The following is a 15,549-nucleotide window of genomic DNA, read 5'->3' on the forward strand; positions in this document are numbered from 1 at the left end:
TACTTTATCCAGCAAAATTCCCAATTAACATAGATGGAGAAACCAAGATATTCCATGACAAACCCAAATTTACACAATATCTTTCTAAATATCCAGTAATTCCAAGGACACTAATTGGAAAATCCCCAAAAAGGAGGCAAGTAAAATCATAAAGCAAGAATTAATCTTTTCACAACAAAATAAAGAGAAGGGAAGCACACAAACATTAACTATCCTCCAATTATGAAAATAAGAGAAAGTGATCATCGCTATTCCTTAATATCTCTCAACATCAATGGACTCAATTCCCCACTAAAAATACACAGATTGACACACTGGATATGTAATGCGGACACAGCATTTTGCACTACAGGAAACACACTTCAGAGACAAAAAGAGACACTACCTCAGAGTAAAAGGATGGAAAAATAATTTCCAAGCAAAATTTCGCAAGAAACAAGCTGGAGTAGCCATTCTAATATCATATAAAATCGACTTTCAATGAAATGTCATCAAAAACCATAAGGAAGGACACTTCATATTCATCAAAGCAAAAATCCACAAAGATGAGCTCGAAAACTAAAATATCTATGCGCCAAATACAAGGGCACCTACATAGAAACCTTACTAAAGCTCAAAGAACATATGGCACCGGAAATAATAATAGCAGGGGATTTCAACTCCCTACTCTCATCACGAGACAGATCATGGAAAGAGAAATTAAACAGAGACATAGTCAGACTAACAGAAGTTATAAACCAAATGGTCTTAACAGATACTTTAGAAAATTCTATCATAAAACAAAAGGATATAACTTCTTCTCACCACTTCATGGCATTTTCTCCAAATTTTATCATATAATCAGTCAAAAAGCAGGCCTCAAATGATACAGAACGATAGAAATAATCCAATGCATTCTATGAGACCACCATGGGCTAAGTCTGTTCTTCAATAACAATGAGGAGAGCACACCCACATATACATGAAAGTTGAACAATGCTCTACTCAATGATAACTTTGTCAAGGAAGAAATGAAGAAAGAAATTAAAGACTTCTTAGAATTTAATGAAAATGAAAGTACAATATACCCAAAATTTTGGAACACAATGAAAGCTGTGCTAAAAGGAAAACTCATACCTCTGAATGCCTGCAGAAAGAAACTGTAGAGAGCATACAAGAGCAGCTTGACAGTACACCTAAATCCTTTAGAACAAAAAGAACCAAATACATGCAGGAGTAGTAGAAGGCAGGAAATAATCAAACTCAGAGGTGAAATCAACCAAGTAGAAAAATGGGGATCATACAAAGAATGAACAGATCTAAAAGCTGGATCTTTAAGAAAATCAACTGATTACATTAACCCATAGCCAGACTAATCAGAGGGCACACAGAGTGTGTCCAAATTAACAAAATAAGAAATGAAGAGGGAGACAAAACAGCAGAATTAGAACAAATTAAAAAAGTCATCAGATCATCCTACAAAATCCTAATTTCAACAAAATTTGAAAATCTGGAGAAAAGGACAATTTTCTTGTTGAATGTCAGGTACCAAAGCTAAACCAGGAACAGAAAAACCATTTAAACAACCAGTAACTTCTATAGAAATAGAAGAAATCAATAAACGCCTCCCAATCAAAAAGAGTCCAGGATCAGATGGATTTAGTGAAGAAATCTATCCAAAATTCATAGAAAATTTCATACTAGTACTTTGCAAACTATTCCACAAAAATGAGACAGTGCACTACCTAATTCCTTTCATGAAGCCACAATTACTCTTATACCTAAACCACACAAAGACCCAGCAAAGAAAGAAAACTTCAGACCAATTTCCCTTATGAATATCGATGCAAAAATACTCTATAAGTCTTGCAAACTGAATCCAAGAACACATCAAAATAATCATCCATCATGATCAAGTAGGTTTTATCCCAGGCATGCAGGGATGATTTTGTATATGGAAACCATCAACGTAATCCATTATGTAATCACACTCAAAGATAAAAACCCAATGATCGTTTCATTAGATGCTGAGAAGGCATTTGATAAAATTCAACACCCTTTCATGATAAAGGTCCTGGAAAGTACAGGAATTTAAGGCCCATTCCTAAACATATACAGCAAATCCATAGCTAACATTAAACTAAGTGGAGAGAAACTTAAAGCAATCACACTGAAACCATGGAGTAGACAGGCTGCCCACTCTCTCACAACTTATTCAATATGGTTCTAGACATCTTAGCCAGAGCAAGCATACACTAAAGGAGTCTGCTTAGATTGGATTGGAAAGGAGGAATTCAAAATAGCACTGTTTTAGACGATATGAAAGTATACTGAAGACCTCAAAAGTACCACCAGAGAATTACTAAGCCTGATAAACAATATCAGCAAAGTGGCTGGGTATAAATATAACACTGAACAAAAGCTAAACAAGTGGACAAAGAAACTAGGGATACGACGCCCTTCACAATACCCCTAAATAATACAAAATAACTTGGGTGACTTTATCCAAGCAAGTAAAAGATATGAGCATATGAGCAGAACTTCAAGTCTCTGAAGAAACTGAAGGAGATTTCAGAAGATGGAAAGATCTTCCATGCTCATGGACTGGCAGGATTAATACAGTAAAAATGGCCATAATACCAAAAGCAACCTACGGATTCATTCCTATCCCCATCAAATTTCCAATCCAATTCTTCATAGAGTTAGACAGAACAATTCATAAATTCATCTGGAATAAGAAAAACTCAGAATAGCTAAAACTCTCCTCAACAATAAAAGGACTTCCTTGGGAATCACTATCCCTGAACTTAAGCAGTATTACAGAGCAACAGTGATAAAAACTGTGTGGCATTGAGACAGAGGCAGGCAAATAAAACAGTGAAACTGAACTAAAGACCAGAAATGAACCCATACACCCATGGTCACTTAATTTTTGAGAAAAAGACAAAACCATCCAATGGAAAAAAAGATAGCATTTTCAGCATATGGTGCTGGTTCAACTGGAGGTCATTATGTAGAAGAAGGCAAATTGATCCATTCTTACTGCCTTGTAGAAACCTTTAGTCCAACTGGATCAAGTACCACCACATTAAACCAGATACACTCAAACTAATAGAAGAAAAGTGGGGAAGCATCATGAACATCTGGTTTTCCACTAGCACTCACTTCTGTATTTAACATGCTCTAACTGTGTCTCTCTGGAACGATCTTTCTCCAGTTCTTGGCAGCATGCACCTCTTAGCTTCACCAATCTTATGTAGTTTTCGTGTCTCCTACACCTATGAGGTTAGGTGGAATTTTAACATGGATTATACACAACTAGGTCAAGAATGTAGAATCTACAATTGACAATGCCAAAAAGATTCCATTCTGTACTTATGAAACTATTGAAGATAAGCTTTCCCTGGACCTCAAGACATTCCTCTCCCTGCCCATCCTCCTGAATATTACGTATGGCCTGAATAAAGAATCATGGCAAAACACTCTCAACCCTCAAGTCTGAACCTTGGAAATAAGGAATGTAGATATCAGAGAACTAATTATCTTTTGGGACTACAGAACCACATTCTAGAGTAGATGTTGTCCTTTCCTTTACTGATGTCTCTTAATTTTTGGATAAAATAAGGATTTGGGAGTTTATCATTTGAGGTAGGTACACAATATTTACACTGTTATATTCACTCTAATGTTGGGCCCTCTTTGTTGCCAAAATCATTGCAAAAAAATGGAATCGTAAAACAGAATTTTTGAGTACACATTCTGGAATATTTATAAGGTCCCCTATCAAGGAATGTACAGTAAGAAAGTGAAACACAATATTCATTCAATTAAATGTCTGTAGGGAGAATACTGGCCTTTGGGAAACAGAAAACCTACAAAATTTTTCTGTATGTCACAGGAATGATCCTGGGAAAAATTATTATCTAGAAGAATCTCCCCCACTCCATCTTCCTAAATCTTTTATACCCATGCCAAGCCCCTGGCTAACTTTCTCCATTCAAAGCATGTAACCACTAATGAAGCAAAGAGATTTCTACAGCTTTAGAGAGATGGACAACATAAAGGTTTCCACAGAGTCACAAGAGAGATACCTGGAGAGGGCACGCCAAATCTGATCAATGTAAGGAAATCTGTTTAGCAGGTAGGACATGGCCGTTCACAGTGACATCATTATTAGGCTCTCCCTCAAGTATATCTTGTAACCTGGACTCCCCTAACTTCTTCTGCGATGTCACAAGTGTTGTTGTGGCTGCAACTGCCTCTCAGATATTCCTGCAGTACCTCTAGGGTTTACTAATTGACCTGTAATTCAGAGTAAACACCCATATGGGAGGGAGAACAAAGAGGATAATGACAACAGTGAAGGGGAGAAGGAAGCTGGCCTTCTGTCTTTGTATAAAAAAAGGAAGAAGTATGTTATACTTGGGATAGCTCAGAGAGTCCTTAGTAGTAATTGAGTGGGATATTTAAAGAGTTTGCCTTGATGTGAGCCTTACACATATGGGAATCAGGAGCTGGGAGCTCAAAAGCATCTGGACTTCCCTGTTCTTATCGTTCCTGGGAGTCAGAGTGTTTATATCCTTTTTTTTTTTTTTTTGTATTCCAAAACCAAGTGATGGGCAGAGCATAGTTGATTTCCTGATAGCTCATAACCTTTATTCTTTATGTCAAGAAGAATAAGGTCCTAACAAAGAAGGGAAAGACAATATTGTGTACTCCACTCAGAGTATACTCTTCCATGCTTTGGATCCCTATAGTGCAGTTTGTGTCTGACACTGATATCTGGGAGAGAGAAGTGTTTCTACTTGAGTCTTCATCATCTCTGTCTTTCCACTAGTATTACTCTGCTCTCATTCCCTGACAATGAGCTTTACATTTCTGAGTCAATAGCTGTGAATACCTGGCAGTGTTATTTTCTTTAATTTCTTTAATTTTTTTAGTTTTAGCAAATTTTATTCCTTTTTATTTGGGTATTTCTATATTTACATTTCAAATGTTATTTCCTTTCCCTATTACTTGCCCATATGATCCCTAACCAGCCCCACTCCTCTTTTTCTATAACTCCCCTTACTATCCGTTTTCAGTTCACATATTTGCCTCTAGAATTCACTTCTGTATTTGATATACTCTAGCTGTGTCTCACAGGGAAGATCTATATACAGTCCCTGGCAGCATGCACTTCTTAGCTCTATCAATCTTTTCTAGTTTTGGTGACTGATGTGTATATATTTTTCCACATGTATGGCATGCTCTGAATGGGATTCCCTCAGTCTCTGCTCTAAATTTATATATATTATTGTTCCAATTTTAAAAAGGAGTAGAGCATGCACATTTTGTATGTCCTCTCTTGAGCTTCCAGTTGTCTGAGGACCGCATCTTGGGTAATTTGAGCTTTTGTGCCTATATTCACTTTCGGTGATTTCATACCATGTGTGATTTCATACCATTCTGTGATTTGGTAACCTCAATCAGTATGATATTTTCTAGATCATTCCATTTGTCTATGACTTTCTTGAGATAATTGGTTTTGATAGCCGAGTAGTACACCATTGTGTAAATGTACCACATTTTCCATAACAATTCCTCTGATGAATGCCATTAGGATTTCTTCTAGCTTCTGGGTATTATAAATAAGGCAGCTATGAACATAATTGAGGATGTGTCTTTTTGTGTGTTGGAGCATCTTTTGGTTATATGCCAAAAGATGTATATCTGTTTCTCAAGCACTGCAATTTCCAATTTTTTGAGGAATCTCCAGACTGATTTCAGGAGTGGTTGAACCAGTTCTTTGTGCCACCAAAAAAAGGAGCATTCCTCTCACTTGAGATCCTTATCAACTTCTGCTGTCTCCTGAATTTTTATTTCAGCAATACTTACATGTATGTGGTGGAATCTCAGAGTTGTTTTCATTTACATTTCCTTAATGACTAAATATGATGAACATTTCTTTAGATCCTTCTCAGATATTTGATATTCCTCAGTTGAGAAATCTTTGCTTAGTCCTGTAGCACAATTTTAATAGGATTATTTTCTCTCTGAATCATTATTTTTTTAGTTCTTTGTTTTTATTAGGTAATAGCCCTCTGTCAGATGTAGGATTGGTGTAGAACTTTTCCCAATCTTTTCCCTGCTGTTTTGTTCTAAAGACAGTCTCCTTGGCAGGCAGTTTTATACTACATTGAAGAAATATCAATTAGAGAAATAGAAGAGGGACTGGATCCTTCCTGTCTTCTGTACGTGTCCTGAACAGTAATTGAGGGAACTAAACAACCATGTTCTATTCCTATAAGGCATGTTTATCTACACTTGTAGGTCTAGAGAGACTTAGGAGTGATCCTGGGCACATCAACTGTATGCTGATGGAGTTTGTAGTTTTCATCCTGGCTTGTGTAACTACAGGCTAAGATGTTCTAAAGCCAAATTACAACCTCTGCAGATGTGCATAGGCCTGAGGAGGCTGTCTCCTTGGTTTTCTGAAGCATAGTTAAGGGAAGCAGAGGAAAACAGAACTCCCTTCTCTTCTGATCTCTGGGAATGCTGACATTCTGGCTTCAGCTCTTTATATGTTCTTGAATATCCTTTGGTGTTCTAGAATTGGACTGCAAATAAATACTATGCAGGAGATGTGTGGGAAACACCTGAACTCTTCCATTAGAGATCAGAGAGATGAGCTGTATTTGCATTCATTTGACTGTGTATATTTCTGGTCTTTTTTTGACCATGCAGTTCTGATGCCTCATATTTCATTGCTAATGTATTCAAGTTGTAGGGAAAGCACACCTCACAATTTTTTCCCATCCTCCATCCTATGGTCTTAGATTTTAGTGGAACCCTTCACATTTTATATTCTAGATCCACTGTCCTAACTTTTTAAACATGCACATCTCTATTATTCCTGCACACTGTGTGTGTGTGTGTGTCATTGTGTACCTGTGTATCTTTTGTGTGTATGTGTTTGTGTTTGTGTCCTTAAATGGTTAGTTTGTATGAAATTTACAGAAACCTTGTCACTGAAAGAAGTCTATGTAAGAAATCTATAAAGTGTGGATGGGGCATAATCCAAATGTTCTGCCATAAAGTGGCCTTCTAGAAAGAGTAGCATAATCTTCAGTAAAAGAATATGCTTGACAAAGAAGTGCAGACTGACAGGAACTTGATGTAGATCTCTCCTGAGAGACACAGGCGAAATACAGCAAATACACAGGCAAATGCCAGCAGCAAACCACTAAACTGAGAACGAGAATCCCGTTGAAGGAATGAGAGACAGGATTGGAAAGGTTTGAAGGGGCTTGAGACCCCATATGAACAACAATGCCAAGGAACCAGAGCTTCCAGGTACTAAGCCACTACCTGAAGACTATACGTGGACTGATCCTGGGCTCCCACCTCATAGGGAGCAATGAATAACCTTGTATGAGCACCAGTGGAAGGGCAAACCCTTGGTCCTGCTAACACTGAAACCCCAGTGAACGTGATTGTTGGGGGGAGTGCAGTAATGGGGGGAGGATAGGGATGGAAACACCCATATACAAAGGGGTTTAGGGGTAAGAAAGCAGGGTTAGGGGAATGTTGGCCAGTAAACCGGGAAAGGGAATAACAATTGAAATGTAAATAAGAAATACTCAAGATAATAAAGAAAAAAAATCTGCTTTTAAACAAAATTTGGAGGAAATACCCCGACATGTCTACATTATAACTGTGTACTGTGTCATTGTTTTCTTGTTTTCTGTGGTCACACTTGTGGCCTTTGAAGCCAAGCTGCATCCCGTGGATCTGTAAATAAGCTAAGACAGACTTTCAACTCAGTCACATGAAGCATGTGAAAGGCGTGACAAGACAGTTGCAGTCATTGTGACACTGCCATCCCAATGGATACATGTAACTGTTGAAAAATCACAGAGTGGGATGCTCAAGTCTGAACTTTAACACCCAGCTAGGAAAAGAATAACCTATCAGTTCACTTCCTGAGTACCATCCACAAGCAAAGGGTAGGCTCAGATGAAGTACTGTTGAAGAAATTTGCTCTTCCTTGTGAGCAGCATCTGAGGGTATGTGGAAGACCATTCAGCATCCTGTGACACGGGAGACCAGAGTAATGAGAAGCAGACAGAGGGGACAATTCTGTGTTTTTTTTTTCTGGACCACCATAACTACATTTTCCAGTCTATGGATTTGCTCATTGAAATCGTGTGTCTCACATTGGCAAAGGCCAAGCTGTATGAAGCCTCAATATCAAAACTGGATCCAAGGTCCTTTCTTAGTTACTGGGATTTACAGGCAGTCTACCATACCTTGTCTTCTAGATTCACAAATTCTTTTCTGGCTTCATGTACTTAAGGCATATTCTTTCATTCTCTCTATGTGTCTCTCTCTCTGCCTCTCTGTCATATTTTTTTCCTCTATCCTACAACAGTCTTTACTAATTTTAATGTATTTCTTTCCAGTTTATACCCTTCCTTATCTCATAAACCCCAGGGTAATCTGAACTTGGAGTCCTCTGGAGAACCACAATTAGAAATAGAGTTGACATCCAAATCTACTAGACAAGAACAACTGTGAAGATGCAGAATATTCAACAACCCCCAACAAGCATAGAGTCCAATACACATGTATAAAAAGAAAATTTTTAGATATTCAAGAAATGCATGTCAGGCTGACCATAGGTTGGCTTCTCTTTGCTGAGACTGCCAGCATCATGACAAAGGTTACATGGGGCTTTAATAAACATGTATAGTTTAATAATACCTAGACTCTACCCTACTTTACCATTCCCTGTCTGTATGTTTCTAATAGATGCTTTCCAGAAATGTAGTAGTGACACCCTTTCAAGAGTATAGACGTTGTCACATGTGGCACCCAACAGAAGAATTTGACTTTTATTCTATGGGTGAAGCTCCTTATGATTGATCTACAACATACTTGTCCCCATGACTGATGCTTTGTTTTGGTGTGTGTGTGTGTGAGTGTGTGGGTGTGTGTCTGTGTCTGTGTCTGTGTCTGTGTCTGCCTGTCTGTCTGTCTTTGTCTCTGTCTGTCTCTTTCCTCCGCAGGATACCTCTCCATAGTACAGCATGACTTCTTAATTGCATTCCAAGGTTGACTCATCATGCTTCCTCTGTTTTTGAGGTCTCAAATTGCACCTATGTTAAGCAATGCACCTGTAGCCTGATCTGTGAACTGCTGCTCACATCATAAAGAACCCCATGACTAAACATGTTATTTTTGAGGCTCTGAACAATGTTTTTGCCTGAATTTACATAATTATTCCAATTTTTTTACTCCCTCAACTAAACTGTACTTCTCTGTGGATCTTTCCAAAGTCTTTGCTTACTTGTATTTATCTATGTACCAGCTCTACAAGGAAGGCATAATCCCAACTCTCCAGCATTAGTTAGGAGGAGCAATGGATGAGGAAATTGGATAAAATGATCATTTAGCTAAAGAAGATGTCTGCTTAGAGTGATTAACTGTTTAGAATCGTTGCATAAATGACAATCATACTGACCTAAGTTCTCAACTTCCTTTCCTCATTGTCATTTTCAGTGTGCATAGTAAGGTCGGGATGAACAATTTCTGAGCTTTGTTTGCAAGTTTAGGCTTCAGTATCTGTACATGAAGGTAGGAAAAGTTCAATTAATCAGTCATATCTCCATTTTTAGAAGGTAGAGTGATGGAAAGTCTTCCCTTGTGTCTCAGCAAAGGTACTGGAAAGGCCAACTTGGCTTGTTGATTTGGAGAATATCTGGTTAATGGATAGTTATGTACTGTTGAAGGGGACACTCCTCTGGTACACTATTGCATGCCTGGAATTCCATGGTATTCTTTGTGATGTCACTAGTGTTATGGAAACAGAAGCTGCCCTTTGGTATTTTGTTAATGCTTATTGTTTTAGACACAGACATGTTTTCTAGGATTATCGAGTTATTTACAGGAAAAACAGAGTGCATGGAGAGATGAGAGAGAGAAAAAATGATATTAGGACTTCTTTCTTGTTATAAATATGCAAAATAAATAATCTGGTGTAAAGCAGAGAGAGTAAGCCCTGAGCCAGTACTGGGGAACTTCCTGGAGAAGCTGTGCTTGGGTCAGACCTTCTAGGAGCAGGACTTATGGTCTGAAACATCTGGACTTTTAAAGAAGGGACCAAGCGTCAAGAATATCTGATGAATATTTGGCAGACAGCCAGAAATTGACAAGCATGCAGTTAGTATGCTATGAGTTCCTTAATTTCACTCTGAATGAGAAAGATATCCAATAGGAGCCACACAGATAAATCTTCTACTCTCAGGGTAGAGTATAGGACTTCATCTACAGACGATTATTGTACAAGTCATTGACATGTTGTGACAAGGAGAGAGAGAGAGGGATACTCCCCTGGAAATGTATCAAGATTTCAGACTCATTTTTCTTGAACATACATGATTAGGGCTTGGTTGTCCTAAGAACTATGGACTACAGAACTTACCTGCATATGTCTAGCAATCATCGTTGGAGGCAGGAGAGTAGCTAATAGGTCCAACTTGAAAAGAGCTTTCTTACTCTCTCAGTGCTTCAAAGTGTCTGTAGATTTCCCCTTTCCTCATGCTTTGTTGGGGGACTCAGAATGGTCTCTCCTGTGACTGGGCCATTAATATGCATGTTCCCTTGTGTTTATCTACAGGGTCTGCTGGGAAGGCATCATGCCAACCTTTCACCATCAATGAGCATGTTCAGCAGATTAAGAAGTAGGAGAAACTGACTATTGAGCTCAAGAAGAAAACCTGTGAGTTGGGTAAACTTCCAGGAATACTGACCCTTGGCATCAGCAGAATTTGAACAAAAGATAGTTATTACACCCAGTCATTCCTTGATCGTCTTGACCCCTCTGTGTTAAACCCAGTATTCTCACATCAGAAGAAACTGCAACTCCAACGTCCTCATGCACAAACACACTTTTCTGATGTGCCTCTCAAAAGTAGAACTTGAAGGTAGGATAGGAGTGTAATGGAAGCTATTTCATTTCTCAGAAAAGCAGAAGCTGTGTTTGAATAACAGATGAGATATGGCAAGCAGTGTGTGAGCTCTCATCCTGGATTTTAATAGAGAGAGATGCATTTTCTGTCCTCAGAGGAACACAGAAAGTTGGTCAGCTACAGAAGCACAGTAACTTAAACTTAGATAAGTAAACTTTTGTTTTTTTATTTATTTTAAAGATTTATTTTATTTGATTTTATGAGTATACTGTACCTGTCAGACTCACCAGACTCACCTGTCATTATGAATGGTTGGATGCCACGATGAGTACACTTGGAATTGAACTCATAACATTTGGAAAGACAGGCAGTGTTCTTAAATGCTGAATAAACTTCCTAGTCTAAACTACTACTACTACTACTACTACTACTACTACTACTACTACTACTACTACTAATTATTATTATTATTATTATTATTATTATTATTACTATTATTGTTAAGCAACCCTAGATAGATCAAAACTTACCCTCCTCTAATGTTCTTCCCCCTTCCCTGTTTGAAGAAGATCTTAGAATAAAGAAAGTCACCATAATATCTGCCCCTCGACCTCAGCATTAAAAAATGAAAAATTTTACTTTTTCTTAGCTATGGAGATTTTCTTGTTGACTGGGCTCATAGATTCAGACCTGAAGTCAGGGATAATATGGACAATGGAGATCCATTTGAAAGAAGCTGCTTAACTTGGAGGAACAGGGAAACAGTGAGCAAGAGTAAGATGTTTGTCCACCACCTGATCCCTTGCTGAGAACAAAGTCTCCTCTACACAGCCTGAAAACTGGGCAGGCTGGGTAAGTAGGCATAGCTAACAAGCCAATCCAATTGTGTAAATATTAGTACATATACAGGGTATAAAGGGAGAGCATTTCATTGACTAAGTTGAATACAAACCCTGTCCACTATGTTCTTATATCTTGCAAGGAAACTTTGGTGTATTTTGTCTATCCTGGGATCCAGAAAGATCGCTTCTCACTCTCATTGTGATTTCTTCCCTCATATGACCCTTAAGAGTACTGAGGAAGTCAGAGAAAAACACAGACAACAATAATCTACATTGTAGAGATCAATTACTTCTCATAAGAAACACTTCCTCATAGCTGTGAATTCAGCAGAGGGGCAAGCTGCAAACAATGCTTGATATTGCATCTGAAGTCTGGTATACAGGCTCATTGACTAACTATTCTATTGGAGAAAGGAAACATCAAAAGTTAGCATGAGAACAAAAAAAAGACTTAAAATTGAATCAGAACTCTGATACATAGCAGTAAGTGTTCCCAGTGAGGGTCACAAATAACATGAAGGGTATTACTTGAGCAAGAGTTACTCTGCTGGAGTCCTCATATTTCATATTTACTTGAAAATCTGTCACAGCAAACTATATTGATATCATACAATAGTCCAGAGAGACCATACCCAAAAGTATATAATTCCTACTGAAATAAAGTGTTGATAATACTGCACATCACACATTTGTATGTGAGTCTAAAATTAATGTTCTACATAGATGAAAGCATTCCCACAATCCTTATCTTAGTCACTTGATTTTTTTTTTTCGTTTGGAAAATGGCTGAGTATTCTTCAGTTCCACACCTGAACTGAACTGACTCTTCCTCAGACTGTATACATAGTGGACATCTGAGTAGCAATTGACATTTTTAGCCAGGTTGGTCTCCCCATGGATCTTTTTGGGCATGAATAAGCATGCATAGACATATTTTACTAAAGGATTCATGTAGTAGCCTAAATATTACAGGATCCCATTGCTGTAAATAATTTTATTTTACACAGCAGAAGGAAGGTGTATCAAAGGCTGTGTATCAAACGTTGTAGATATTACACCATCCATAGATGATAATATATCAAGAAGAATCCCTTAGGATTACACACATTGATCTAGAAGCTCACAGACGATTCTAATCTGGGACAGGTAATCACTTGGCTTGGAAACTTACAATAATATAATGCTCCAGATCTATGTGGAGTGTTACTAGATAATGAGAAACCACCTAAAAAGCATATGCATAAGTACAAGATGCTATTCAAAAATTATCCAGAGGGAGTTTGGCAACCTACATTCAGCACAAAGAGATTGATTCGTCACTTCACAGATTCTGATCAGATCAATTTAGTATTGAGAAAACTAAATGAGAACTCACTTGCGTATCCCATGACTGTACAACTAGGTAGTCACAGCAAACATGACATTCAGGAAGCATAGCTTGAACTTGCCAACAATGGACAGAGTGCATTTAGCTGACGAAGTCTGACCATGAAACTCAAATTTCCGAAATACCACTTAGGTTTGAATTTACAGAACAATGAATACTTAATGAGTTTTGGGACAAAATTCTAATCTAAAGACTACAAAATTATTTATCAATAAGCTCTTAATCCCTATGGAGAGATTAATGGTAGATATAATGAATTTAATCTGTAGCCCAGAGTTATAAATAATTGGTGCAATGTGAGGTGATTTGGTATGTTTAAGAAACATGCAAAAAAGGGAGGTCATTCTATCTTTGAACAGATTTGCTTCTCAAACATTTAGCATGAGTTACTGTGGAATGACCTAGACACATACATGCACATATCCTACAATTAATTGATTTGTTCTGTTCTGTGTGTGGTATGCCGAACTAATCCAAGGTAGGAAGTATATAATGCACAAGTATTTTAAACCCAATACCAATGAAAATAAATCAGAATTCCTCTTGTGAATGCCATCCTAGATGAGTTAATCCAGATCAAAAAGTAAAAAATGAGTTACATATTCACTTTAATCTGAATGTTAATTCTCTAAACTGTGTATCTGTATGATCATTTTGTGTAAGAGTCTAGTGAAACAGACTGTATATATTTTGAGAAGTGCAAGTGTACTTATGTATTGCTGAAGGACACAGTCAGGAACAGGAATATCAACTGTGAAGAGACAGGGAAAAGGGCAACAATGAAGGGAATGTAGTACATACAGTTAAATTGAGAGACATTTGAGGCATTGAATGGAAAACTAATGGAGTAGAAAGACAATTTTTTTTTAAATTTTCTATCAAGTAACTAAATATTTGCTATAGTTACAAGGGCAGAAGATAAAATATTGAATGGGTTTATCTATGTGAAATTCGAATAATAAGTAAGTCACAACAATTTTGGATTTCAACTTTCAGTAAACCTATGTTACAAATACTGACTGTATAGTCATTAAGGAGAGAGATGTGAACATCTCTGTTGGAAACATACATATCTTATATTATAAACATTGGAAGTGCAAAATAATCTATGTATTTGTTTACATTTCAAAGTCATTTCCCAAACTCTTCTTTCTTTCTTGAATCCCCCAAGCCTTTCCGATGCTGTTTGTTTCTGTGATGGTGCTCCTCCATCTACATGCCCACTTCACTTTAGCCATCTAACATCCCCCTTCTCTGGGATATGACATTTCCACAAGACCGATTGCCTTCCTTTCCAGAGATTAAAGATTGGACAGTTGTTTTCTCCATATGCTTTGCTATCTATATAGCAGTAACCATGTACTGGCCAAGTATACTCTCGTTGGTAAATTTCCTGAGACTCTGAAGGATAAACTTAATTGATACTCTTGTGTTTCATATTTGTTTCCAATCCCCTTAAGATCCTTTAGGCATTAGACTAACTCATCTTATGTGGCTGTCAGTTTTCTGTCAAATGTTTAGCTGTATCAGCATCTGTCTCAGTCAGATGATGGCAGAGCCCCTCAGAGGACAGACATATTAGGGTCTTATCTGCAAGCACATCTTGACATCAGGAATTGTTCGAGGATTTAAGGTCTGTGGATGAAATGATTCTTATGGTGAGGTAGTCTCTGAAGGGGCTTTCTTCATTCTCTGCTCTTTTCTTTTACTTTTTTTTAGGCCTTGCATATTTATAGGTTAAAAATTTTGAGCTGCATGGGTAGCACCATCCCTTCACTTGGGTCATGTGTTGCTACAAGAGGCAGTCTCTAGTTGTTCTATCTCTTTGCTGCTTAGTATTTAAACTACTATCATCCCAGTAGGTGTATAGGAGCCTTTTGCATTCCTGAAATCTGGGACTTTCCTGGGGATACCCAAGGTCACCACCCACCATTGATGATTATTGTTATTTATTCCACTTTTCCTCTGGATTTCTCTCTTGTCTCTTTTCATTGTTGCTATCCCCCTCCCTACTTTGTCTATCCTTCTCTACCTCTACCTAGGTCCCTTCATCCCTCTGCCTTCTAAGTTTGTTGCAAGCATCCATAATTGGATTTCTTTCATGTTACCCTCCATGTGATAAAGGATTTGAATACTGGGTATTCCTAACTTTGTGGCTAACACCCAATTGTCCCTAAGTACATTCCATGATATGACCTTTTTGTACTCTGTTACTTCACTATTTTCCAGTTTCTTCCCTTTGTGTACAGTGTTCTTGGTGTCCTCATTTTTAATACCTGAGTCGTGTTCCTTTGTTTTATTATAGCACACGTTCTCTATTTATTCCTCAGTGGCGATGACATATTTCACGATTGGTTCCAGCATTTGACTAATATGAGTAAGACTGCTT

This window comes from Rattus norvegicus, assembly GCF_036323735.1.
Source record: "Rattus norvegicus strain BN/NHsdMcwi chromosome Y unlocalized genomic scaffold, GRCr8 chrY_unlocalized_13, whole genome shotgun sequence".
In the NCBI taxonomy this organism is placed as follows: Eukaryota; Metazoa; Chordata; class Mammalia; order Rodentia; family Muridae; genus Rattus; species Rattus norvegicus.